Source organism: Pseudorca crassidens, chromosome 10, assembly GCF_039906515.1.
Source record: "Pseudorca crassidens isolate mPseCra1 chromosome 10, mPseCra1.hap1, whole genome shotgun sequence".
Classification (NCBI taxonomy): domain Eukaryota; kingdom Metazoa; phylum Chordata; class Mammalia; order Artiodactyla; family Delphinidae; genus Pseudorca; species Pseudorca crassidens.
In genome coordinates, this window is record NC_090305.1 from 63897682 (window position 1) to 63925095 (window position 27414).

Below are 27414 nucleotides of genomic sequence, written 5' to 3' on the forward strand. Positions count from 1 at the left end.
TTCGTAGGTGGGGAGAGTCAAAGGAAATAGGCTGGAGGTGGGAACCTCACCAGCAGGATCCGGGGAGATCCGCTGTCTTTTCACAGCACTTGCCTCCCAGCGGGTCCACCGTTCTTTGGGTACACTAGGCTTTGCTTACCTGTAAGAGAGCCGGCTTGGGTCAGGAGATTGTGGTCCCATGCAGAGGAGAATGGGCACGAGAGGCGCGAGGGGCCACTGATCTGGTGGCATGTTCTCCCCGCTGGCTCCCTCAGCACCAGCCTACTCCAGCCCTGGGGCCCAGGCCTGCTGAGGCTCCAGGGCTGTGAGAGAAGCCCACGTCACCCAGGCCTGAGGGTAATAGAGTTGGCCTTTCCTGCCTTTTTCCTCTTTTATAGTTTAATATTTGTTTTCTATTTCAGCGTAGTTTATATACAATGTGCTGTTTGTTTGAGATCTGCAGCAACATGATGCAGTTATAAATGTAGCTGTACCTGTTGTATTTCAGATTCTTTTCCCTGGTAGGTTATGGAGAATGTAGAGGAGGGTTCCCTGTGATATCAGGAGGGTCGTCATTGATAAACTCTTTTTGATACATGAGTGTGTTTCTGTTAATCCCAACCTCCTACTTCATCCTTCCCCGATCCCCAATTTCGCCCTATGGTAATTCTTCACTTCTTTTTTCCGTCTGTGAATCTGTTTCCTTTGTACATCACTTCCTGTGTATCCATTTTTCGACTGCACATGTAAGTGATATCCTGGACTATATGTTTTTCTGTCTCTTATTTACCGGAATCAGTGAGATCATCTACTGCTCCGTCCCTGTTGCTACAAATAGCATGAGTTCACTTTATTGTCTGAATGAGTGACAGTCAAGGGAGTATAGGTAGCACAACTTCTTTATCCATTCATCTCTCGCTGGACATTTCGGTCATTTGCATGGCTTGCTATGGTAAAGAGTACCACAGCGACCGTTGGGGTGCAAGTGTCTTTTTCCAATGATGCTGTTCTCTGGTTGTACGAACTGGAGTGGGGTTGCCGAATCTCGTGGTAGCTCTAGTGTTTAGTTTGATAAGAAACTTCTCTGCTAATCTCCATACTGACTGTTACTAATTTACTTTCCCACCAACAGCCCAGTAGCCTTTCCTATTCTGCCTGCGCTCTTGAGCACTTACTGTTTTTAGGCTTTTCCAGGACTGGAGCCAGGAAATACCTCAACTACTTTTATTTGCATTCTCTAATCATGACAGATCCTAAGCATCTTTTCATTTCAATGTGCTGTTTTCTACAATGCGGGTGAGTACCACTGAGGTCTCGAAAGGTTTCTGTCTGAGAGTCGGGCCTGATTTGAATTCACTTCAGAGTACCTAGCCCAGGATATTTCTTGAGGGCAGGGCTGTGTTTGCGAAGCCGCAGGCCGCAGGCCTTGTGAATGATAGGTGCCCTTCGGCAGGGTTTCTAAGGTTGTTACGGCAGTGTGCCACAAGGCGGCAGCACTGCTCCGTGTCCTCTCGGGTAACTTGGGGAAAGAAAGCCTTAGCGGGGGTCCCGGTGTTGGACGGGACATGGGGAGTCGAACGTGGCTAAACACACACCCCAGGGCTTGTGTATCCTCGCCTCCTGCCGCTTAACCTGCACTGCCCCACCCCAGGCCTATCGCAAGACTTGCAAGTGGGCTACTCGGAGGGTGCCGTGCTTCGCAGCTGGGGCGACTCTAATGAAGTGGGCTGGAGGCGGGAACCTGCCTAGCAGGAGCCCTGGAGAGCCGGTTTCCTCACAGCTCTTCCCTCTCAGCTGCTCCACCGTCCCTTGGGTACACCGGGCTTTGCTCACCCGTAGGAGGGCCACGTTGGACCGGAAGACCGTGGTACCACGCGGGGCAGAATGGGCACTAGAGGTCCCAGGGGCCGCTGGTCAGGTGGCACGTCCTCCTCCCTTGCTCCCTCAGCAGCAGCATACTCCAGCCGTGGGACCCAGGCCCGCCTAGGCTCCAGGGGTGTGTCTCCAGCCGACGACGTCAAAGAGGCCTGAGGTAACAGAGGAAAGGCATTTCTTACCCCCTTCCTTGCCTTGTCATTGAATAGTCCTCATCCCTTTCGGCATAGTTTATATACAACGTTGCGTCTGTTTGAGCTCTACGACCCTTTGTTGCAATTATACACGTAGCTGCACCCGTAGCGTTTCGGGTTCTTTGCCCTGTCGGTTTATTGAGGAATGTTTTGGAGCACTCCCTGTGCTTTCGGTTGGGTCGCCCTTGATGAGAACTTTTTGATACGTTGACTGTCTGTCTGGGAATCCCAGCCTCCTACTTCCCCCTTCCCCGGTCTCCAATTTCCCCCTATGGGAACTCCACGCTTGTCTCTTCCCTTTGTGAACCTGTGTTTCCTTTGTATGCTGCTTCCTTTGTATCCCTATTTAGACTGCACATGTAAGAGATAGCCTGCGATATGGGTCTTGCTGCCTCTAATTTACCAGAATTAGTGAGATCATCTACTGCTCCACCCATGCTGCTGCAAATAGTATGAGTTCATTTTGTTCTGTGGATGAGTGGTAGTCGAGGGAGTGTAGGTGGTAGAACTCCTTTCTCCGTTCACCCCGCGCTCGACATTTCGTTCCTTTGTGTGTCTTGGCTGTGGTAAAGGGTAACACAACGACCACTGGGGTGCAAGTGCTTCCTTCCAGTGATGCTAGTCGCTGGTTATACGACCTGCAGCGGGTTTGCCGAATCTCGGGGTCCCTCCAGTGTTCAGTTTGGTAAGGAACTTGCCTATTGACCTTCATATCGGCTGTTACCAATTTACGATCCCGGCAACGGCAATGGTAGGCTTCCCTTTTGGGCATGCCCTCTTGAGCTCTGAACGCTTTTAGCGTTTGTGAGGACTGCAGCCAGGGAAACCCTCGTTGAACTTCCTTCGCACTCTCTAATCATGACAGATCCTGAGCATCTTTTCATTTGAATGTGCTGTTTTCTAAAACGCGGGTGAGTACCACTGAGGTCTCGAAAGGTTTCTGTCTGAGAGTCGGGCCTGATTTGAATTCACTTCAGAGTACCTAGCCCAGGATATTTCTTGAGGGCAGGGCTGTGTTTGCGAAGCCGCAGGCCGCAGGCCTTGTGAATGATAGGTGCCCTTCGGCAGGGTTTCTAAGGTTGTTACGGCAGTGTGCCACAAGGCGGCAGCACTGCTCCGTGTCCTCTCGGGTAACTTGGGGAAAGAAAGCCTTAGCGGGGGTCCCGGTGTTGGACGGGACATGGGGAGTCGAACGTGGCTGAACACACACCCCAGGGCTTGTGTATCCTCGCCTCCTGCCGCTTAACCTGCACTGCCCCACCCCAGGCCTATCGCAAGACTTGCAAGTGGGCTACTCGGAGGGTGCCGTGCTTCGCAGCTGGGGCGACTCTAATGAAGTGGGCTGGAGGCGGGAACCTGCCTAGCAGGAGCCCTGGAGAGCCGGTTTCCTCACAGCTCTTCCCTCTCAGCTGCTCCACCGTCCCTTGGGTACACCGGGCTTTGCTCACCCGTAGGAGGGCCACGTTGGACCGGGAGACCGTGGTACCACGCGGGGGAGAATGGGCACTAGAGGTCCCAGGGGCCGCTGGTCAGGTGGCACGTCCTCCTCCCTTGCTCCCTCAGCAGCAGCATACTCCAGCCGTGGGACCCAGGCCCGCCTAGGCTCCAGGGGTGTGTCTCCAGCCGACGACGTCAAAGAGGCCTGAGGTAACAGAGGAAAGGCATTTCTTACCCCCTTCCTTGCCTTGTCATTGAATAGTCCTCATCCCTTTCGGCATAGTTTATATACAACGTTGCGTCTGTTTGAGCTCTACGACCCTTTGATGCAATTATACACGTAGCTGCACCCGTAGCGTTTCGGGTTCTTTGCCCTGTCGGTTTATTGAGGAATGTTTTGTAGCACTCCCTGTGCTTTCGGTTGGGTCGCCCTTGATGAGAACTTTTTGATACGTTGACTGTCTGTCTGGGAATCCCAGCCTCCTACTTCCCCCTTCCCCGGTCTCCAATTTCCCCCTATGGGAACTCCACGCTTGTCTCTTCCCTTTGTGAACCTGTGTTTCCTTTGTATGCTGCTTCCTTTGTATCCCTATTTAGACCGCACATGTAAGAGATAGCCTGCGATATGGGTCTTGCTGCCTCTAATTTACCAGAATTAGTGAGATCATCTACTGCTCCACCCATGCTGCTGCAAATAGTATGAGTTCATTTTGTTCTGTGGATGAGTGGTAGTCGAGGGAGTGTTGGTGGTAGAACTCCTTTCTCCGTTCACCCCGCGCTCGACATTTCGTTCCTTTGTGTGTCTTGGCTGTGGTAAAGGGTAACACAACGACCACTGGGGTGCAAGTGCTTCCTTCCAGTGATGCTAGTCGCTGGTTATACGACCTGCAGCGGGTTTGCCTTGTGAATGATAGGTGCCCTTCGGCAGGGTTTCTAAGGTTGTTACGGCAGTGTGCCACAAGGCGGCAGCACTGCTCCGTGTCCTCTCGGGTAACTTGGGGAAAGAAAGCCTTAGCGGGGGTCCCGGTGTTGGACGGGACATGGGGAGTCGAACGTGGCTGAACACACACCCCAGGGCTTGTGTATCCTCGCCTCCTGCCGCTTAACCTGCACTGCCCCACCCCAGGCCTATCGCAAGACTTGCAAGTGGGCTACTCGGAGGGTGCCGTGCTTCGCAGCTGGGGCGACTCTAATGAAGTGGGCTGGAGGCGGGAACCTGCCTAGCAGGAGCCCTGGAGAGCCGGTTTCCTCACAGCTCTTCCCTCTCAGCTGCTCCACCGTCCCTTGGGTACACCGGGCTTTGCTCACCCGTAGGAGGGCCACGTTGGACCGGGAGACCGTGGTACCACGCGGGGGAGAATGGGCACTAGAGGTCCCAGGAGCCGCTGGTCAGGTGGCACGTCCTCCTCCCTTGCTCCCTCAGCAGCAGCATACTCCAGCCGTGGGACCCAGGCCCGCCTAGGCTCCAGGGGTGTGTCTCCAGCCGACGACGTCAAAGAGGCCTGAGGTAACAGAGGAAAGGCATGTCTTACCCCCTTCCTTGCCTTGTCATTGAATAGTCCTTATCCCTTTCGGCATAGTTTATATACAACGTTGCGTCTGTTTGAGCTCTACGACCCTTTGATGCAGTTATACACGTAGCTGCACCCGTAGCGTTTCGGGTTCTTTGCCCTGTCGGTTTATTGAGGAATGTTTTGGAGCACTCCCTGTGCTTTCGGTTGGGTCGCCCTTGATGAGAACTTTTTGATACGTTGACTGTCTGTCTGGGAATCCCAGCCTCCTACTTCCCCCTTCCCCGGTCTCCAATTTCCCCCTATGGGAACTCCACGCTTGTCTCTTCCCTTTGTGAACCTGTGTTTCCTTTGTATGCTGCTTCCTTTGTATCCCTATTTAGACTGCACATGTAAGAGATAGCCTGCGATATGGGTCTTGCTGCCTCTAATTTACCAGAATTAGTGAGATCATCTACTGCTCCACCCATGCTGCTGCAAATAGTATGAGTTCATTTTGTTCTGTGGATGAGTGGTAGTCGAGGGAGTGTTGGTGGTAGAACTCCTTTCTCCGTTCACCCCGCGCTCGACATTTCGTTCCTTTGTGTGTCTTGGCTGTGGTAAAGGGTAACACAACGACCACTGGGGTGCAAGTGCTTCCTTCCAGTGATGCTAGTCGCTGGTTATACGACCTGCAGCGGGTTTGCCGAATCTCGGGGTCCCTCCAGTGTTCAGTTTGGTAAGGAACTTGCCTATTGACCTTCATATCGGCTGTTACCAATTTACGATCCCGGCAACGGCAATGGTAGGCTTCCCTTTTGGGCATGCCCTCTTGAGCTCTGAACGCTTTTAGCGTTTGTGAGGACTGCAGCCAGGAAAACCCTCGTTGAACTTCCTTCGCACTCTCTAATCATGACAGATCCTGAGCATCTTTTCATTTGAATGTGCTGTTTTCTAAAACGCGGGTGAGTACCACTGAGGTCTCGAAAGGTTTCTGTCTGAGAGTCGGGCCTGATTTGAATTCACTTCAGAGTACCTAGCCCAGGATATTTCTTGAGGGCAGGGCTGTGTTTGCGAAGCCGCAGGCCGCAGGCCTTGTGAATGATAGGTGCCCTTCGGCAGGGTTTCTAAGGTTGTTACGGCAGTGTGCCACAAGGCGGCAGCACTGCTCCGTGTCCTCTCGGGTAACTTGGGGAAAGAAAGCCTTAGCGGGGGTCCCGGTGTTGGACGGGACATGGGGAGTCGAACGTGGCTGAACACACACCCCAGGGCTTGTGTATCCTCGCCTCCTGCCGCTTAACCTGCACTGCCCCACCCCAGGCCTATCGCAAGACTTGCAAGTGGGCTACTCGGAGGGTGCCGTGCTTCGCAGCTGGGGCGACTCTAATGAAGTGGGCTGGAGGCGGGAACCTGCCTTAGCAGGAGCCCTGGAGAGCCGGTTTCCTCACAGCTCTTCCCTCTCAGCTGCTCCACCGTCCCTTGGGTACACCGGGCTTTGCTCACCCGTAGGAGGGCCACGTTGGACCGGGAGACCGTGGTACCACGCGGGGCAGAATGGGCACTAGAGGTCCCAGGGGCCGCTGGTCAGGTGGCACGTCCTCCTCCCTTGCTCCCTCAGCAGCAGCATACTCCAGCCGTGGGACCCAGGCCCGCCTAGGCTCCAGGGGTGTGTCTCCAGCCGACGACGTCAAAGAGGCCTGAGGTAACAGAGGAAAGGCATGTCTTACCCCCTTCCTTGCCTTGTCATTGAATAGTCCTTATCCCTTTCGGCATAGTTTATATACAACGTTGCGTCTGTTTGAGCTCTACGACCCTTTGATGCAGTTATACACGTAGCTGCACCCGTAGCGTTTCGGGTTCTTTGCCCTGTCGGTTTATTGAGGAATGTTTTGGAGCACTCCCTGTGCTTTCGGTTGGGTCGCCCTTGATGAGAACTTTTTGATACGTTGACTGTCTGTCTGGGAATCCCAGCCTCCTACTTCCCCCTTCCCCGGTCTCCAATTTCCCCCTATGGGAACTCCACGCTTGTCTCTTCCCTTTGTGAACCTGTGTTTCCTTTGTATGCTGCTTCCTTTGTATCCCTATTTAGACCGCACATGTAAGAGATAGCCTGCGATATGGGTCTTGCTGCCTCTAATTTACCAGAATTAGTGAGATCATCTACTGCTCCACCCATGCTGCTGCAAATAGTATGAGTTCATTTTGTTCTGTGGATGAGTGGTAGTCGAGGGAGTGTAGGTGGTAGAACTCCTTTCTCCGTTCACCCCGCGCTCGACATTTCGTTCCTTTGTGTGTCTTGGCTGTGGTAAAGGGTAACACAACGACCACTGGGGTGCAAGTGCTTCCTTCCAGTGATGCTAGTCGCTGGTTATACGACCTGCAGCGGGTTTGCCGAATCTCGGGGTCCCTCCAGTGTTCAGTTTGGTAAGGAACTTGCCTATTGACCTTCATATCGGCTGTTACCAATTTACGATCCCGGCAACGGCAATGGTAGGCTTCCCTTTTGGGCATGCCCTCTTGAGCTCTGAACGCTTTTAGCGTTTGTGAGGACTGCAGCCAAGGAAACCCTCGTTGAACTTCCTTCGCACTCTCTAATCATGACAGATCCTGAGCATCTTTTCATTTGAATGTGCTGTTTTCTAAAACGCGGGTGAGTACCACTGAGGTCTCGAAAGGTTTCTGTCTGAGAGTCGGGCCTGATTTGAATTCACTTCAGAGTACCTAGCCCAGGATATTTCTTGAGGGCAGGGCTGTGTTTGCGAAGCCGCAGGCCGCAGGCCTTGTGAATGATAGGTGCCCTTCGGCAGGGTTTCTAAGGTTGTTACGGCAGTGTGCCACAAGGCGGCAGCACTGCTCCGTGTCCTCTCGGGTAACTTGGGGAAAGAAAGCCTTAGCGGGGGTCCCGGTGTTGGACGGGACATGGGGAGTCGAACGTGGCTGAACACACACCCCAGGGCTTGTGTATCCTCGCCTCCTGCCGCTTAACCTGCACTGCCCCACCCCAGGCCTATCGCAAGACTTGCAAGTGGGCTACTCGGAGGGTGCCGTGCTTCGCAGCTGGGGCGACTCTAATGAAGTGGGCTGGAGGCGGGAACCTGCCTAGCAGGAGCCCTGGAGAGCCGGTTTCCTCACAGCTCTTCCCTCTCAGCTGCTCCACCGTCCCTTGGGTACACCGGGCTTTGCTCACCCGTAGGAGGGCCACGTTGGACCGGGAGACCGTGGTACCACGCGGGGGAGAATGGGCACTAGAGGTCCCAGGGGCCGCTGGTCAGGTGGCACGTCCTCCTCCCTTGCTCCCTCAGCAGCAGCATACTCCAGCCGTGGGACCCAGGCCCGCCTAGGCTCCAGGGGTGTGTCTCCAGCCGACGACGTCAAAGAGGCCTGAGGTAACAGAGGAAAGGCATGTCTTACCCCCTTCCTTGCCTTGTCATTGAATAGTCCTTATCCCTTTCGGCATAGTTTATATACAACGTTGCGTCTGTTTGAGCTCTACGACCCTTTGATGCAGTTATACACGTAGCTGCACCCGTAGCGTTTCGGGTTCTTTGCCCTGTCGGTTTATTGAGGAATGTTTTGTAGCACTCCCTGTACTTTCGGTTGGGTCGCCCTTGATGAGGACTTTTTGATACGTTGACTGTCTGTCTGGGAATCCCAGCCTCCTACTTCCCCCTTCCCCGGTCTCCAATTTCCCCCTATGGGAACTCCACGCTTGTCTCTTCCCTTTGTGAACCTGTGTTTCCTTTGTATGCTGCTTCCTTTGTATCCCTATTTAGACCGCACATGTAAGAGATAGCCTGCGATATGGGTCTTGCTGCCTCTAATTTACCAGAATTAGTGAGATCATCTACTGCTCCACCCATGCTGCTGCAAATAGTATGAGTTCATTTTGTTCTGTGGATGAGTGGTAGTCGAGGGAGTGTTGGTGGTAGAACTCCTTTCTCCGTTCACCCCGCGCTCGACATTTCGTTCCTTTGTGTGTCTTGGCTGTGGTAAAGGGTAACACAACGACCACTGGGGTGCAAGTGCTTCCTTCCAGTGATGCTAGTCGCTGGTTATACGACCTGCAGCGGGTTTGCCTTGTGAATGATAGGTGCCCTTCGGCAGGGTTTCTAAGGTTGTTACGGCAGTGTGCCACAAGGCGGCAGCACTGCTCCGTGTCCTCTCGGGTAACTTGGGGAAAGAAAGCCTTAGCGGGGGTCCCGGTGTTGGACGGGACATGGGGAGTCGAACGTGGCTGAACACACACCCCAGGGCTTGTATATCCTCGCCTCCTGCCGCTTAACCTGCACTGCCCCACCCCAGGCCTATCGCAAGACTTGCAAGTGGGCTACTCGGAGGGTGCCGTGCTTCGCAGCTGGGGCGACTCTAATGAAGTGGGCTGGAGGCGGGAACCTGCCTAGCAGGAGCCCTGGAGAGCCGGTTTCCTCACAGCTCTTCCCTCTCAGCTGCTCCACCGTCCCTTGGGTACACCGGGCTTTGCTCACCCGTAGGAGGGCCACGTTGGACCGGGAGACCGTGGTACCACGCGGGGGAGAATGGGCACTAGAGGTCCCAGGGGCCGCTGGTCAGGTGGCACGTCCTCCTCCCTTGCTCCCTCAGCAGCAGCATACTCCAGCCGTGGGACCCAGGCCCGCCTAGGCTCCAGGGGTGTGTCTCCAGCCGACGACGTCAAAGAGGCCTGAGGTAACAGAGGAAAGGCATTTCTTACCCCCTTCCTTGCCTTGTCATTGAATAGTCCTTATCCCTTTCGGCATAGTTTATATACAACGTTGCGTCTGTTTGAGCTCTACGACCCTTTGATGCACTTATACACGTAGCTGCACCCGTAGCGTTTCGGGTTCTTTGCCCTGTCGGTTTATTGAGGAATGTTTTGTAGCACTCCCTGTGCTTTCGGTTGGGTCGCCCTTGATGAGAACTTTTTGATACGTTGACTGTCTGTCTGGGAATCCCAGCCTCCTACTTCCCCCTTCCCCGGTCTCCAATTTCCCCCTATGGGAACTCCACGCTTGTCTCTTCCCTTTGTGAACCTGTGTTTCCTTTGTATGCTGCTTCCTTTGTATCCCTATTTAGACTGCACATGTAAGAGATAGCCTGCGATATGGGTCTTGCTGCCTCTAATTTACCAGAATTAGTGAGATCATCTACTGCTCCACCCATGCTGCTGCAAATAGTATGAGTTCATTTTGTTCTGTGGATGAGTGGTAGTCGAGGGAGTGTTGGTGGTAGAACTCCTTTCTCCGTTCACCCCGCGCTCGACATTTCGTTCCTTTGTGTGTCTTGGCTGTGGTAAAGGGTAACACAACGACCACTGGGGTGCAAGTGCTTCCTTCCAGTGATGCTAGTCGCTGGTTATACGACCTGCAGCGGGTTTGCCTTGTGAATGATAGGTGCCCTTCGGCAGGGTTTCTAAGGTTGTTACGGCAGTGTGCCACAAGGCGGCAGCACTGCTCCGTGTCCTCTCGGGTAACTTGGGGAAAGAAAGCCTTAGCGGGGGTCCCGGTGTTGGACAGGACATGGGGAGTCGAACGTGGCTGAACACACACCCCAGGGCTTGTGTATCCTCGCCTCCTGCCGCTTAACCTGCACTGCCCCACCCCAGGCCTATCGCAAGACTTGCAAGTGGGCTACTCGGAGGGTGCCGTGCTTCGCAGCTGGGGCGACTCTAATGAAGTGGGCTGGAGGCGGGAACCTGCCTAGCAGGAGCCCTGGAGAGCCGGTTTCCTCACAGCTCTTCCCTCTCAGCTGCTCCACCGTCCCTTGGGTACACCGGGCTTTGCTCACCCGTAGGAGGGCCACGTTGGACCGGGAGACCGTGGTACCACGCGGGGGAGAATGGGCACTAGAGGTCCCAGGAGCCGCTGGTCAGGTGGCACGTCCTCCTCCCTTGCTCCCTCAGCAGCAGCATACTCCAGCCGTGGGACCCAGGCCCGCCTAGGCTCCAGGGGTGTGTCTCCAGCCGACGACGTCAAAGAGGCCTGAGGTAACAGAGGAAAGGCATGTCTTACCCCCTTCCTTGCCTTGTCATTGAATAGTCCTTATCCCTTTCGGCATAGTTTATATACAACGTTGCGTCTGTTTGAGCTCTACGACCCTTTGATGCAGTTATACACGTAGCTGCACCCGTAGCGTTTCGGGTTCTTTGCCCTGTCGGTTTATTGAGGAATGTTTTGGAGCACTCCCTGTGCTTTCGGTTGGGTCGCCCTTGATGAGAACTTTTTGATACGTTGACTGTCTGTCTGGGAATCCCAGCCTCCTACTTCCCCCTTCCCCGGTCTCCAATTTCCCCCTATGGGAACTCCACGCTTGTCTCTTCCCTTTGTGAACCTGTGTTTCCTTTGTATGCTGCTTCCTTTGTATCCCTATTTAGACCGCACATGTAAGAGATAGCCTGCGATATGGGTCTTGCTGCCTCTAATTTACCAGAATTAGTGAGATCATCTACTGCTCCACCCATGCTGCTGCAAATAGTATGAGTTCATTTTGTTCTGTGGATGAGTGGTAGTCGAGGGAGTGTTGGTGGTAGAACTCCTTTCTCCGTTCACCCCGCGCTCGACATTTCGTTCCTTTGTGTGTCTTGGCTGTGGTAAAGGGTAACACAACGACCACTGGGGTGCAAGTGCTTCCTTCCAGTGATGCTAGTCGCTGGTTATACGACCTGCAGCGGGTTTGCCGAATCTCGGGGTCCCTCCAGTGTTCAGTTTGGTAAGGAACTTGCCTATTGACCTTCATATCGGCTGTTACCAATTTACGATCCCGGCAACGGCAATGGTAGGCTTCCCTTTTGGGCATGCCCTCTTGAGCTCTGAACGCTTTTAGCGTTTGTGAGGACTGCAGCCAGGGAAACCCTCGTTGAACTTCCTTCGCACTCTCTAATCATGACAGATCCTGAGCATCTTTTCATTTGAATGTGCTGTTTTCTAAAACGCGGGTGAGTACCACTGAGGTCTCGAAAGGTTTCTGTCTGAGAGTCGGGCCTGATTTGAATTCACTTCAGAGTACCTAGCCCAGGATATTTCTTGAGGGCAGGGCTGTGTTTGCGAAGCCGCAGGCCGCAGGCCTTGTGAATGATAGGTGCCCTTCGGCAGGGTTTCTAAGGTTGTTACGGCAGTGTGCCACAAGGCGGCAGCACTGCTCCGTGTCCTCTCGGGTAACTTGGGGAAAGAAAGCCTTAGCGGGGGTCCCGGTGTTGGACGGGACATGGGGAGTCGAACGTGGCTGAACACACACCCCAGGGCTTGTGTATCCTCGCCTCCTGCCGCTTAACCTGCACTGCCCCACCCCAGGCCTATCGCAAGACTTGCAAGTGGGCTACTCGGAGGGTGCCGTGCTTCGCAGCTGGGGCGACTCTAATGAAGTGGGCTGGAGGCGGGAACCTGCCTAGCAGGAGCCCTGGAGAGCCGGTTTCCTCACAGCTCTTCCCTCTCAGCTGCTCCACCGTCCCTTGGGTACACCGGGCTTTGCTCACCCGTAGGAGGGCCACGTTGGACCGGGAGACCGTGGTACCACGCGGGGCAGAATGGGCACTAGAGGTCCCAGGGGCCGCTGGTCAGGTGGCACGTCCTCCTCCCTTGCTCCCTCAGCAGCAGCATACTCCAGCCGTGGGACCCAGGCCCGCCTAGGCTCCAGGGGTGTGTCTCCAGCCGACGACGTCAAAGAGGCCTGAGGTAACAGAGGAAAGGCATGTCTTACCCCCTTCCTTGCCTTGTCATTGAATAGTCCTTATCCCTTTCGGCATAGTTTATATACAACGTTGCGTCTGTTTGAGCTCTACGACCCTTTGATGCAGTTATACACGTAGCTGCACCCGTAGCGTTTCGGGTTCTTTGCCCTGTCGGTTTATTGAGGAATGTTTTGGAGCACTCCCTGTGCTTTCGGTTGGGTCGCCCTTGATGAGAACTTTTTGATACGTTGACTGTCTGTCTGGGAATCCCAGCCTCCTACTTCCCCCTTCCCCGGTCTCCAATTTCCCCCTATGGGAACTCCACGCTTGTCTCTTCCCTTTGTGAACCTGTGTTTCCTTTGTATGCTGCTTCCTTTGTATCCCTATTTAGACCGCACATGTAAGAGATAGCCTGCGATATGGGTCTTGCTGCCTCTAATTTACCAGAATTAGTGAGATCATCTACTGCTCCACCCATGCTGCTGCAAATAGTATGAGTTCATTTTGTTCTGTGGATGAGTGGTAGTCGAGGGAGTGTAGGTGGTAGAACTCCTTTCTCCGTTCACCCCGCGCTCGACATTTCGTTCCTTTGTGTGTCTTGGCTGTGGTAAAGGGTAACACAACGACCACTGGGGTGCAAGTGCTTCCTTCCAGTGATGCTAGTCGCTGGTTATACGACCTGCAGCGGGTTTGCCGAATCTCGGGGTCCCTCCAGTGTTCAGTTTGGTAAGGAACTTGCCTATTGACCTTCATATCGGCTGTTACCAATTTACGATCCCGGCAACGGCAATGGTAGGCTTCCCTTTTGGGCATGCCCTCTTGAGCTCTGAACGCTTTTAGCGTTTGTGAGGACTGCAGCCAGGGAAACCCTCGTTGAACTTCCTTCGCACTCTCTAATCATGACAGATCCTGAGCATCTTTTCATTTGAATGTGCTGTTTTCTAAAACGCGGGTGAGTACCACTGAGGTCTCGAAAGGTTTCTGTCTGAGAGTCGGGCCTGATTTGAATTCACTTCAGAGTACCTAGCCCAGGATATTTCTTGAGGGCAGGGCTGTGTTTGCGAAGCCGCAGGCCGCAGGCCTTGTGAATGATAGGTGCCCTTCGGCAGGGTTTCTAAGGTTGTTACGGCAGTGTGCCACAAGGCGGCAGCACTGCTCCGTGTCCTCTCGGGTAACTTGGGGAAAGAAAGCCTTAGCGGGGGTCCCGGTGTTGGACGGGACATGGGGAGTCGAACGTGGCTGAACACACACCCCAGGGCTTGTGTATCCTCGCCTCCTGCCGCTTAACCTGCACTGCCCCACCCCAGGCCTATCGCAAGACTTGCAAGTGGGCTACTCGGAGGGTGCCGTGCTTCGCAGCTGGGGCGACTCTAATGAAGTGGGCTGGAGGCGGGAACCTGCCTAGCAGGAGCCCTGGAGAGCCGGTTTCCTCACAGCTCTTCCCTCTCAGCTGCTCCACCGTCCCTTGGGTACACCGGGCTTTGCTCACCCGTAGGAGGGCCACGTTGGACCGGGAGACCGTGGTACCACGCGGGGCAGAATGGGCACTAGAGGTCCCAGGGGCCGCTGGTCAGGTGGCACGTCCTCCTCCCTTGCTCCCTCAGCAGCAGCATACTCCAGCCGTGGGACCCAGGCCCGCCTAGGCTCCAGGGGTGTGTCTCCAGCCGACGACGTCAAAGAGGCCTGAGGTAACAGAGGAAAGGCATGTCTTACCCCCTTCCTTGCCTTGTCATTGAATAGTCCTTATCCCTATCGGCATAGTTTATATACAACGTTGCGTCTGTTTGAGCTCTACGACCCTTTGATGCAGTTATACACGTAGCTGCACCCGTAGCGTTTCGGGTTCTTTGCCCTGTCGGTTTATTGAGGAATGTTTTGGAGCACTCCCTGTGCTTTCGGTTGGGTCGCCCTTGATGAGAACTTTTTGATACGTTGACTGTCTGTCTGGGAATCCCAGCCTCCTACTTCCCCCTTCCCCGGTCTCCAATTTCCCCCTATGGGAACTCCACGCTTGTCTCTTCCCTTTGTGAACCTGTGTTTCCTTTGTATGCTGCTTCCTTTGTATCCCTATTTAGACCGCACATGTAAGAGATAGCCTGCGATATGGGTCTTGCTGCCTCTAATTTACCAGAATTAGTGAGATCATCTACTGCTCCACCCATGCTGCTGCAAATAGTATGAGTTCATTTTGTTCTGTGGATGAGTGGTAGTCGAGGGAGTGTTGGTGGTAGAACTCCTTTCTCCGTTCACCCCGCGCTCGACATTTCGTTCCTTTGTGTGTCTTGGCTGTGGTAAAGGGTAACACAACGACCACTGGGGTGCAAGTGCTTCCTTCCAGTGATGCTAGTCGCTGGTTATACGACCTGCAGCGGGTTTGCCGAATCTCGGGGTCCCTCCAGTGTTCAGTTTGGTAAGGAACTTGCCTATTGACCTTCATATCGGCTGTTACCAATTTACGATCCCGGCAACGGCAATGGTAGGCTTCCCTTTTGGGCATGCCCTCTTGAGCTCTGAACGCTTTTAGCGTTTGTGAGGACTGCAGCCAGGGAAACCCTCGTTGAACTTCCTTCGCACTCTCTAATCATGACAGATCCTGAGCATCTTTTCATTTGAATGTGCTGTTTTCTAAAACGCGGGTGAGTACCACTGAGGTCTCGAAAGGTTTCTGTCTGAGAGTCGGGCCTGATTTGAATTCACTTCAGAGTACCTAGCCCAGGATATTTCTTGAGGGCAGGGCTGTGTTTGCGAAGCCGCAGGCCGCAGGCCTTGTGAATGATAGGTGCCCTTCGGCAGGGTTTCTAAGGTTGTTACGGCAGTGTGCCACAAGGCGGCAGCACTGCTCCGTGTCCTCTCGGGTAACTTGGGGAAAGAAAGCCTTAGCGGGGGTCCCGGTGTTGGACGGGACATGGGGAGTCGAACGTGGCTGAACACACACCCCAGGGCTTGTGTATCCTCGCCTCCTGCCGCTTAACCTGCACTGCCCCACCCCAGGCCTATCGCAAGACTTGCAAGTGGGCTACTCGGAGGGTGCCGTGCTTCGCAGCTGGGGCGACTCTAATGAAGTGGGCTGGAGGCGGGAACCTGCCTAGCAGGAGCCCTGGAGAGCCGGTTTCCTCACAGCTCTTCCCTCTCAGCTGCTCCACCGTCCCTTGGGTACACCGGGCTTTGCTCACCCGTAGGAGGGCCACGTTGGACCGGGAGACCGTGGTACCACGCGGGGCAGAATGGGCACTAGAGGTCCCAGGGGCCGCTGGTCAGGTGGCACGTCCTCCTCCCTTGCTCCCTCAGCAGCAGCATACTCCAGCCGTGGGACCCAGGCCCGCCTAGGCTCCAGGGGTGTGTCTCCAGCCGACGACGTCAAAGAGGCCTGAGGTAACAGAGGAAAGGCATGTCTTACCCCCTTCCTTGCCTTGTCATTGAATAGTCCTTATCCCTTTCGGCATAGTTTATATACAACGTTGCGTCTGTTTGAGCTCTACGACCCTTTGATGCAGTTATACACGTAGCTGCACCCGTAGCGTTTCGGGTTCTTTGCCCTGTCGGTTTATTGAGGAATGTTTTGGAGCACTCCCTGTGCTTTCGGTTGGGTCGCCCTTGATGAGAACTTTTTGATACGTTGACTGTCTGTCTGGGAATCCCAGCCTCCTACTTCCCCCTTCCCCGGTCTCCAATTTCCCCCTATGGGAACTCCACGCTTGTCTCTTCCCTTTGTGAACCTGTGTTTCCTTTGTATGCTGCTTCCTTTGTATCCCTATTTAGACCGCACATGTAAGAGATAGCCTGCGATATGGGTCTTGCTGCCTCTAATTTACCAGAATTAGTGAGATCATCTACTGCTCCACCCATGCTGCTGCAAATAGTATGAGTTCATTTTGTTCTGTGGATGAGTGGTAGTCGAGGGAGTGTTGGTGGTAGAACTCCTTTCTCCGTTCACCCCGCGCTCGACATTTCGTTCCTTTGTGTGTCTTGGCTGTGGTAAAGGGTAACACAACGACCACTGGGGTGCAAGTGCTTCCTTCCAGTGATGCTAGTCGCTGGTTATACGACCTGCAGCGGGTTTGCCTTGTGAATGATAGGTGCCCTTCGGCAGGGTTTCTAAGGTTGTTACGGCAGTGTGCCACAAGGCGGCAGCACTGCTCCGTGTCCTCTCGGGTAACTTGGGGAAAGAAAGCCTTAGCGGGGGTCCCGGTGTTGGACGGGACATGGGGAGTCGAACGTGGCTGAACACACACCCCAGGGCTTGTGTATCCTCGCCTCCTGCCGCTTAACCTGCACTGCCCCACCCCAGGCCTATCGCAAGACTTGCAAGTGGGCTACTCGGAGGGTGCCGTGCTTCGCAGCTGGGGCGACTCTAATGAAGTGGGCTGGAGGCGGGAACCTGCCTAGCAGGAGCCCTGGAGAGCCGGTTTCCTCACAGCTCTTCCCTCTCAGCTGCTCCACCGTCCCTTGGGTACACCGGGCTTTGCTCACCCGTAGGAGGGCCACGTTGGACCGGGAGACCGTGGTACCACGCGGGGGAGAATGGGCACTAGAGGTCCCAGGGGCCGCTGGTCAGGTGGCACGTCCTCCTCCCTTGCTCCCTCAGCAGCAGCATACTCCAGCCGTGGGACCCAGGCCCGCCTAGGCTCCAGGGGTGTGTCTCCAGCCGACGACGTCAAAGAGGCCTGAGGTAACAGAGGAAAGGCATGTCTTACCCCCTTCCTTGCCTTGTCATTGAATAGTCCTTATCCCTTTCGGCATAGTTTATATACAACGTTGCGTCTGTTTGAGCTCTACGACCCTTTGATGCACTTATACACGTAGCTGCACCCGTAGCGTTTCGGGTTCTTTGCCCTGTCGGTTTATTGAGGAATGTTTTGGAGCACTCCCTGTGCTTTCGGTTGGGTCGCCCTTGATGAGAACTTTTTGATACGTTGACTGTCTGTCTGGGAATCCCAGCCTCCTACTTCCCCCTTCCCCGGTCTCCAATTTCCCCCTATGGGAACTCCACGCTTGTCTCTTCCCTTTGTGAACCTGTGTTTCCTTTGTATGCTGCTTCCTTTGTATCCCTATTTAGACCGCACATGTAAGAGATAGCCTGCGATATGGGTCTTGCTGCCTCTAATTTACCAGAATTAGTGAGATCATCTACTGCTCCACCCATGCTGCTGCAAATAGTATGAGTTCATTTTGTTCTGTGGATGAGTGGTAGTCGAGGGAGTGTTGGTGGTAGAACTCCTTTCTCCGTTCACCCCGCGCTCGACATTTCGTTCCTTTGTGTGTCTTGGCTGTGGTAAAGGGTAACACAACGACCACTGGGGTGCAAGTGCTTCCTTCCAGTGATGCTAGTCGCTGGTTATACGACCTGCAGCGGGTTTGCCGAATCTCGGGGTCCCTCCAGTGTTCAGTTTGGTAAGGAACTTGCCTATTGACCTTCATATCGGCTGTTACCAATTTACGATCCCGGCAACGGCAATGGTAGGCTTCCCTTTTGGGCATGCCCTCTTGAGCTCTGAACGCTTTTAGCGTTTGTGAGGACTGCAGCCAGGGAAACCCTCGTTGAACTTCCTTCGCACTCTCTAATCATGACAGATCCTGAGCATCTTTTCATTTGAATGTGCTGTTTTCTAAAACGCGGGTGAGTACCACTGAGGTCTCGAAAGGTTTCTGTCTGAGAGTCGGGCCTGATTTGAATTCACTTCAGAGTACCTAGCCCAGGATATTTCTTGAGGGCAGGGCTGTGTTTGCGAAGCCGCAGGCCGCAGGCCTTGTGAATGATAGGTGCCCTTCGGCAGGGTTTCTAAGGTTGTTACGGCAGTGTGCCACAAGGCGGCAGCACTGCTCCGTGTCCTCTCGGGTAACTTGGGGAAAGAAAGCCTTAGCGGGGGTCCCGGTGTTGGACGGGACATGGGGAGTCGAACGTGGCTGAACACACACCCCAGGGCTTGTGTATCCTCGCCTCCTGCCGCTTAACCTGCACTGCCCCACCCCAGGCCTATCGCAAGACTTGCAAGTGGGCTACTCGGAGGGTGCCGTGCTTCGCAGCTGGGGCGACTCTAATGAAGTGGGCTGGAGGCGGGAACCTGCCTAGCAGGAGCCCTGGAGAGCCGGTTTCCTCACAGCTCTTCCCTCTCAGCTGCTCCACCGTCCCTTGGGTACACCGGGCTTTGCTCACCCGTAGGAGGGCCACGTTGGACCGGGAGACCGTGGTACCACGCGGGGCAGAATGGGCACTAGAGGTCCCAGGGGCCGCTGGTCAGGTGGCACGTCCTCCTCCCTTGCTCCCTCAGCAGCAGCATACTCCAGCCGTGGGACCCAGGCCCGCCTAGGCTCCAGGGGTGTGTCTCCAGCCGACGACGTCAAAGAGGCCTGAGGTAACAGAGGAAAGGCATGTCTTACCCCCTTCCTTGCCTTGTCATTGAATAGTCCTTATCCCTATCGGCATAGTTTATATACAACGTTGCGTCTGTTTGAGCTCTACGACCCTTTGATGCAGTTATACACGTAGCTGCACCCGTAGCGTTTCGGGTTCTTTGCCCTGTCGGTTTATTGAGGAATGTTTTGGAGCACTCCCTGTGCTTTCGGTTGGGTCGCCCTTGATGAGAACTTTTTGATACGTTGACTGTCTGTCTGGGAATCCCAGCCTCCTACTTCCCCCTTCCCCGGTCTCCAATTTCCCCCTATGGGAACTCCACGCTTGTCTCTTCCCTTTGTGAACCTGTGTTTCCTTTGTATGCTGCTTCCTTTGTATCCCTATTTAGACCGCACATGTAAGAGATAGCCTGCGATATGGGTCTTGCTGCCTCTAATTTACCAGAATTAGTGAGATCATCTACTGCTCCACCCATGCTGCTGCAAATAGTATGAGTTCATTTTGTTCTGTGGATGAGTGGTAGTCGAGGGAGTGTTGGTGGTAGAACTCCTTTCTCCGTTCACCCCGCGCTCGACATTTCGTTCCTTTGTGTGTCTTGGCTGTGGTAAAGGGTAACACAACGACCACTGGGGTGCAAGTGCTTCCTTCCAGTGATGCTAGTCGCTGGTTATACGACCTGCAGCGGGTTTGCCGAATCTCGGGGTCCCTCCAGTGTTCAGTTTGGTAAGGAACTTGCCTATTGACCTTCATATCGGCTGTTACCAATTTACGATCCCGGCAACGGCAATGGTAGGCTTCCCTTTTGGGCATGCCCTCTTGAGCTCTGAACGCTTTTAGCGTTTGTGAGGACTGCAGCCAGGGAAACCCTCGTTGAACTTCCTTCGCACTCTCTAATCATGACAGATCCTGAGCATCTTTTCATTTGAATGTGCTGTTTTCTAAAACGCGGGTGAGTACCACTGAGGTCTCGAAAGGTTTCTGTCTGAGAGTCGGGCCTGATTTGAATTCACTTCAGAGTACCTAGCCCAGGATATTTCTTGAGGGCAGGGCTGTGTTTGCGAAGCCGCAGGCCGCAGGCCTTGTGAATGATAGGTGCCCTTCGGCAGGGTTTCTAAGGTTGTTACGGCAGTGTGCCACAAGGCGGCAGCACTGCTCCGTGTCCTCTCGGGTAACTTGGGGAAAGAAAGCCTTAGCGGGGGTCCCGGTGTTGGACGGGACATGGGGAGTCGAACGTGGCTGAACACACACCCCAGGGCTTGTGTATCCTCGCCTCCTGCCGCTTAACCTGCACTGCCCCACCCCAGGCCTATCGCAAGACTTGCAAGTGGGCTACTCGGAGGGTGCCGTGCTTCGCAGCTGGGGCGACTCTAATGAAGTGGGCTGGAGGCGGGAACCTGCCTAGCAGGAGCCCTGGAGAGCCGGTTTCCTCACAGCTCTTCCCTCTCAGCTGCTCCACCGTCCCTTGGGTACACCGGGCTTTGCTCACCCGTAGGAGGGCCACGTTGGACCGGGAGACCGTGGTACCACGCGGGGCAGAATGGGCACTAGAGGTCCCAGGGGCCGCTGGTCAGGTGGCACGTCCTCCTCCCTTGCTCCCTCAGCAGCAGCATACTCCAGCCGTGGGACCCAGGCCCGCCTAGGCTCCAGGGGTGTGTCTCCAGCCGACGACGTCAAAGAGGCCTGAGGTAACAGAGGAAAGGCATGTCTTACCCCCTTCCTTGCCTTGTCATTGAATAGTCCTTATCCCTTTCGGCATAGTTTATATACAACGTTGCGTCTGTTTGAGCTCTACGACCCTTTGATGCAGTTATACACGTAGCTGCACCCGTAGCGTTTCGGGTTCTTTGCCCTGTCGGTTTATTGAGGAATGTTTTGGAGCACTCCCTGTGCTTTCGGTTGGGTCGCCCTTGATGAGAACTTTTTGATACGTTGACTGTCTGTCTGGGAATCCCAGCCTCCTACTTCCCCCTTCCCCGGTCTCCAATTTCCCCCTATGGGAACTCCACGCTTGTCTCTTCCCTTTGTGAACCTGTGTTTCCTTTGTATGCTGCTTCCTTTGTATCCCTATTTAGACCGCACATGTAAGAGATAGCCTGCGATATGGGTCTTGCTGCCTCTAATTTACCAGAATTAGTGAGATCATCTACTGCTCCACCCATGCTGCTGCAAATAGTATGAGTTCATTTTGTTCTGTGGATGAGTGGTAGTCGAGGGAGTGTTGGTGGTAGAACTCCTTTCTCCGTTCACCCCGCGCTCGACATTTCGTTCCTTTGTGTGTCTTGGCTGTGGTAAAGGGTAACACAACGACCACTGGGGTGCAAGTGCTTCCTTCCAGTGATGCTAGTCGCTGGTTATACGACCTGCAGCGGGTTTGCCTTGTGAATGATAGGTGCCCTTCGGCAGGGTTTCTAAGGTTGTTACGGCAGTGTGCCACAAGGCGGCAGCACTGCTCCGTGTCCTCTCGGGTAACTTGGGGAAAGAAAGCCTTAGCGGGGGTCCCGGTGTTGGACGGGACATGGGGAGTCGAACGTGGCTGAACACACACCCCAGGGCTTGTGTATCCTCGCCTCCTGCCGCTTAACCTGCACTGCCCCACCCCAGGCCTATCGCAAGACTTGCAAGTGGGCTACTCGGAGGGTGCCGTGCTTCGCAGCTGGGGCGACTCTAATGAAGTGGGCTGGAGGCGGGAACCTGCCTAGCAGGAGCCCTGGAGAGCCGGTTTCCTCACAGCTCTTCCCTCTCAGCTGCTCCACCGTCCCTTGGGTACACCGGGCTTTGCTCACCCGTAGGAGGGCCACGTTGGACCGGGAGACCGTGGTACCACGCGGGGGAGAATGGGCACTAGAGGTCCCAGGGGCCGCTGGTCAGGTGGCACGTCCTCCTCCCTTGCTCCCTCAGCAGCAGCATACTCCAGCCGTGGGACCCAGGCCCGCCTAGGCTCCAGGGGTGTGTCTCCAGCCGACGACGTCAAAGAGGCCTGAGGTAACAGAGGAAAGGCATTTCTTACCCCCTTCCTTGCCTTGTCATTGAATAGTCCTTATCCCTTTCGGCATAGTTTATATACAACGTTGCGTCTGTTTGAGCTCTACGACCCTTTGATGCACTTATACACGTAGCTGCACCCGTAGCGTTTCGGGTTCTTTGCCCTGTCGGTTTATTGAGGAATGTTTTGTAGCACTCCCTGTGCTTTCGGTTGGGTCGCCCTTGATGAGAACTTTTTGATACGTTGACTGTCTGTCTGGGAATCCCAGCCTCCTACTTCCCCCTTCCCCGGTCTCCAATTTCCCCCTATGGGAACTCCACGCTTGTCTCTTCCCTTTGTGAACCTGTGTTTCCTTTGTATGCTGCTTCCTTTGTATCCCTATTTAGACTGCACATGTAAGAGATAGCCTGCGATATGGGTCTTGCTGCCTCTAATTTACCAGAATTAGTGAGATCATCTACTGCTCCACCCATGCTGCTGCAAATAGTATGAGTTCATTTTGTTCTGTGGATGAGTGGTAGTCGAGGGAGTGTTGGTGGTAGAACTCCTTTCTCCGTTCACCCCGCGCTCGACATTTCGTTCCTTTGTGTGTCTTGGCTGTGGTAAAGGGTAACACAACGACCACTGGGGTGCAAGTGCTTCCTTCCAGTGATGCTAGTCGCTGGTTATACGACCTGCAGCGGGTTTGCCGAATCTCGGGGTCCCTCCAGTGTTTAGTTTGGTAAGGAACTTGCCTATTGACCTTCATATCGGCTGTTACCAATTTACGATCCCGGCAACGGCAATGGTAGGCTTCCCTTTTGGGCATGCCCTCTTGAGCTCTGAACGCTTTTAGCGTTTGTGAGGACTGCAGCCAGGGAAACCCTCGTTGAACTTCCTTCGCACTCTCTAATCATGACAGATCCTGAGCATCTTTTCATTTGAATGTGCTGTTTTCTAAAACGCGGGTGAGTACCACTGAGGTCTCGAAAGGTTTCTGTCTGAGAGTCGGGCCTGATTTGAATTCACTTCAGAGTACCTAGCCCAGGATATTTCTTGAGGGCAGGGCTGTGTTTGCGAAGCCGCAGGCCGCAGGCCTTGTGAATGATAGGTGCCCTTCGGCAGGGTTTCTAAGGTTGTTACGGCAGTGTGCCACAAGGCGGCAGCACTGCTCCGTGTCCTCTCGGGTAACTTGGGGAAAGAAAGCCTTAGCGGGGGTCCCGGTGTTGGACGGGACATGGGGAGTCGAACGTGGCTGAACACACACCCCAGGGCTTGTGTATCCTCGCCTCCTGCCGCTTAACCTGCACTGCCCCACCCCAGGCCTATCGCAAGACTTGCAAGTGGGCTACTCGGAGGGTGCCGTGCTTCGCAGCTGGGGCGACTCTAATGAAGTGGGCTGGAGGCGGGAACCTGCCTAGCAGGAGCCCTGGAGAGCCGGTTTCCTCACAGCTCTTCCCTCTCAGCTGCTCCACCGTCCCTTGGGTACACCGGGCTTTGCTCACCCGTAGGAGGGCCACGTTGGACCGGGAGACCGTGGTACCACGCGGGGGAGAATGGGCACTAGAGGTCCCAGGAGCCGCTGGTCAGGTGGCACGTCCTCCTCCCTTGCTCCCTCAGCAGCAGCATACTCCAGCCGTGGGACCCAGGCCCGCCTAGGCTCCAGGGGTGTGTCTCCAGCCGACGACGTCAAAGAGGCCTGAGGTAACAGAGGAAAGGCATGTCTTACCCCCTTCCTTGCCTTGTCATTGAATAGTCCTTATCCCTTTCGGCATAGTTTATATACAACGTTGCGTCTGTTTGAGCTCTACGACCCTTTGATGCAGTTATACACGTAGCTGCACCCGTAGCGTTTCGGGTTCTTTGCCCTGTCGGTTTATTGAGGAATGTTTTGGAGCACTCCCTGTGCTTTCGGTTGGGTCGCCCTTGATGAGAACTTTTTGATACGTTGACTGTCTGTCTGGGAATCCCAGCCTCCTACTTCCCCCTTCCCCGGTCTCCAATTTCCCCCTATGGGAACTCCACGCTTGTCTCTTCCCTTTGTGAACCTGTGTTTCCTTTGTATGCTGCTTCCTTTGTATCCCTATTTAGACTGCACATGTAAGAGATAGCCTGCGATATGGGTCTTGCTGCCTCTAATTTACCAGAATTAGTGAGATCATCTACTGCTCCACCCATGCTGCTGCAAATAGTATGAGTTCATTTTGTTCTGTGGATGAGTGGTAGTCGAGGGAGTGTTGGTGGTAGAACTCCTTTCTCCGTTCACCCCGCGCTCGACATTTCGTTCCTTTGTGTGTCTTGGCTGTGGTAAAGGGTAACACAACGACCACTGGGGTGCAAGTGCTTCCTTCCAGTGATGCTAGTCGCTGGTTATACGACCTGCAGCGGGTTTGCCGAATCTCGGGGTCCCTCCAGTGTTCAGTTTGGTAAGGAACTTGCCTATTGACCTTCATATCGGCTGTTACCAATTTACGATCCCGGCAACGGCAATGGTAGGCTTCCCTTTTGGGCATGCCCTCTTGAGCTCTGAACGCTTTTAGCGTTTGTGAGGTCTGCAGCCAGGAAAACCCTCGTTGAACTTCCTTCGCACTCTCTAATCATGACAGATCCTGAGCATCTTTTCATTTGAATGTGCTGTTTTCTAAAACGCGGGTGAGTACCACTGAGGTCTCGAAAGGTTTCTGTCTGAGAGTCGGGCCTGATTTGAATTCACTTCAGAGTACCTAGCCCAGGATATTTCTTGAGGGCAGGGCTGTGTTTGCGAAGCCGCAGGCCGCAGGCCTTGTGAATGATAGGTGCCCTTCGGCAGGGTTTCTAAGGTTGTTACGGCAGTGTGCCACAAGGCGGCAGCACTGCTCCGTGTCCTCTCGGGTAACTTGGGGAAAGAAAGCCTTAGCGGGGGTCCCGGTGTTGGACGGGACATGGGGAGTCGAACGTGGCTGAACACACACCCCAGGGCTTGTGTATCCTCGCCTCCTGCCGCTTAACCTGCACTGCCCCACCCCAGGCCTATCGCAAGACTTGCAAGTGGGCTACTCGGAGGGTGCCGTGCTTCGCAGCTGGGGCGACTCTAATGAAGTGGGCTGGAGGCGGGAACCTGCCTAGCAGGAGCCCTGGAGAGCCGGTTTCCTCACAGCTCTTCCCTCTCAGCTGCTCCACCGTCCCTTGGGTACACCGGGCTTTGCTCACCCGTAGGAGGGCCACGTTGGACCGGGAGACCGTGGTACCACGCGGGGGAGAATGGGCACTAGAGGTCCCAGGGGCCGCTGGTCAGGTGGCACGTCCTCCTCCCTTGCTCCCTCAGCAGCAGCATACTCCAGCCGTGGGACCCAGGCCCGCCTAGGCTCCAGGGGTGTGTCTCCAGCCGACGACGTCAAAGAGGCCTGAGGTAACAGAGGAAAGGCATGTCTTACCCCCTTCCTTGCCTTGTCATTGAATAGTCCTTATCCCTTTCGGCATAGTTTATATACAACGTTGCGTCTGTTTGAGCTCTACGACCCTTTGATGCAGTTATACACGTAGCTGCACCCGTAGCGTTTCGGGTTCTTTGCCCTGTCGGTTTATTGAGGAATGTTTTGTAGCACTCCCTGTGCTTTCGGTTGGGTCGCCCTTGATGAGAACTTTTTGATACGTTGACTGTCTGTCTGGGAATCCCAGCCTCCTACTTCCCCCTTCCCCGGTCTCCAATTTCCCCCTATGGGAACTCCACGCTTGTCTCTTCCCTTTGTGAACCTGTGTTTCCTTTGTATGCTGCTTCCTTTGTATCCCTATTTAGACCGCACATGTAAGAGATAGCCTGCGATATGGGTCTTGCTGCCTCTAATTTACCAGAATTAGTGAGATCATCTACTGCTCCACCCATGCTGCTGCAAATAGTATGAGTTCATTTTGTTCTGTGGATGAGTGGTAGTCGAGGGAGTGTAGGTGGTAGAACTCCTTTCTCCGTTCACCCCGCGCTCGACATTTCGTTCCTTTGTGTGTCTTGGCTGTGGTAAAGGGTAACACAACGACCACTGGGGTGCAAGTGCTTCCTTCCAGTGATGCTAGTCGCTGGTTATACGACCTGCAGCGGGTTTGCCTTGTGAATGATAGGTGCCCTTCGGCAGGGTTTCTAAGGTTGTTACGGCAGTGTGCCACAAGGCGGCAGCACTGCTCCGTGTCCTCTCGGGTAACTTGGGGAAAGAAAGCCTTAGCGGGGGTCCCGGTGTTGGACGGGACATGGGGAGTCGAACGTGGCTGAACACACACCCCAGGGCTTGTATATCCTCGCCTCCTGCCGCTTAACCTGCACTGCCCCACCCCAGGCCTATCGCAAGACTTGCAAGTGGGCTACTCGGAGGGTGCCGTGCTTCGCAGCTGGGGCGACTCTAATGAAGTGGGCTGGAGGCGGGAACCTGCCTAGCAGGAGCCCTGGAGAGCCGGTTTCCTCACAGCTCTTCCCTCTCAGCTGCTCCACCGTCCCTTGGGTACACCGGGCTTTGCTCACCCGTAGGAGGGCCACGTTGGACCGGGAGACCGTGGTACCACGCGGGGCAGAATGGGCACTAGAGGTCCCAGGGGCCGCTGGTCAGGTGGCACGTCCTCCTCCCTTGCTCCCTCAGCAGCAGCATACTCCAGCCGTGGGACCCAGGCCCGCCTAGGCTCCAGGGGTGTGTCTCCAGCCGACGACGTCAAAGAGGCCTGAGGTAACAGAGGAAAGGCATTTCTTACCCCCTTCCTTGCCTTGTCATTGAATAGTCCTTATCCCTTTCGGCATAGTTTATATACAACGTTGCGTCTGTTTGAGCTCTACGACCCTTTGATGCACTTATACACGTAGCTGCACCCGTAGCGTTTCGGGTTCTTTGCCCTGTCGGTTTATTGAGGAATGTTTTGTAGCACTCCCTGTGCTTTCGGTTGGGTCGCCCTTGATGAGAACTTTTTGATACGTTGACTGTCTGTCTGGGAATCCCAGCCTCCTACTTCCCCCTTCCCCGGTCTCCAATTTCCCCCTATGGGAACTCCACGCTTGTCTCTTCCCTTTGTGAACCTGTGTTTCCTTTGTATGCTGCTTCCTTTGTATCCCTATTTAGACTGCACATGTAAGAGATAGCCTGCGATATGGGTCTTGCTGCCTCTAATTTACCAGAATTAGTGAGATCATCTACTGCTCCACCCATGCTGCTGCAAATAGTATGAGTTCATTTTGTTCTGTGGATGAGTGGTAGTCGAGGGAGTGTTGGTGGTAGAACTCCTTTCTCCGTTCACCCCGCGCTCGACATTTCGTTCCTTTGTGTGTCTTGGCTGTGGTAAAGGGTAACACAACGACCACTGGGGTGCAAGTGCTTCCTTCCAGTGATGCTAGTCGCTGGTTATACGACCTGCAGCGGGTTTGCCTTGTGAATGATAGGTGCCCTTCGGCAGGGTTTCTAAGGTTGTTACGGCAGTGTGCCACAAGGCGGCAGCACTGCTCCGTGTCCTCTCGG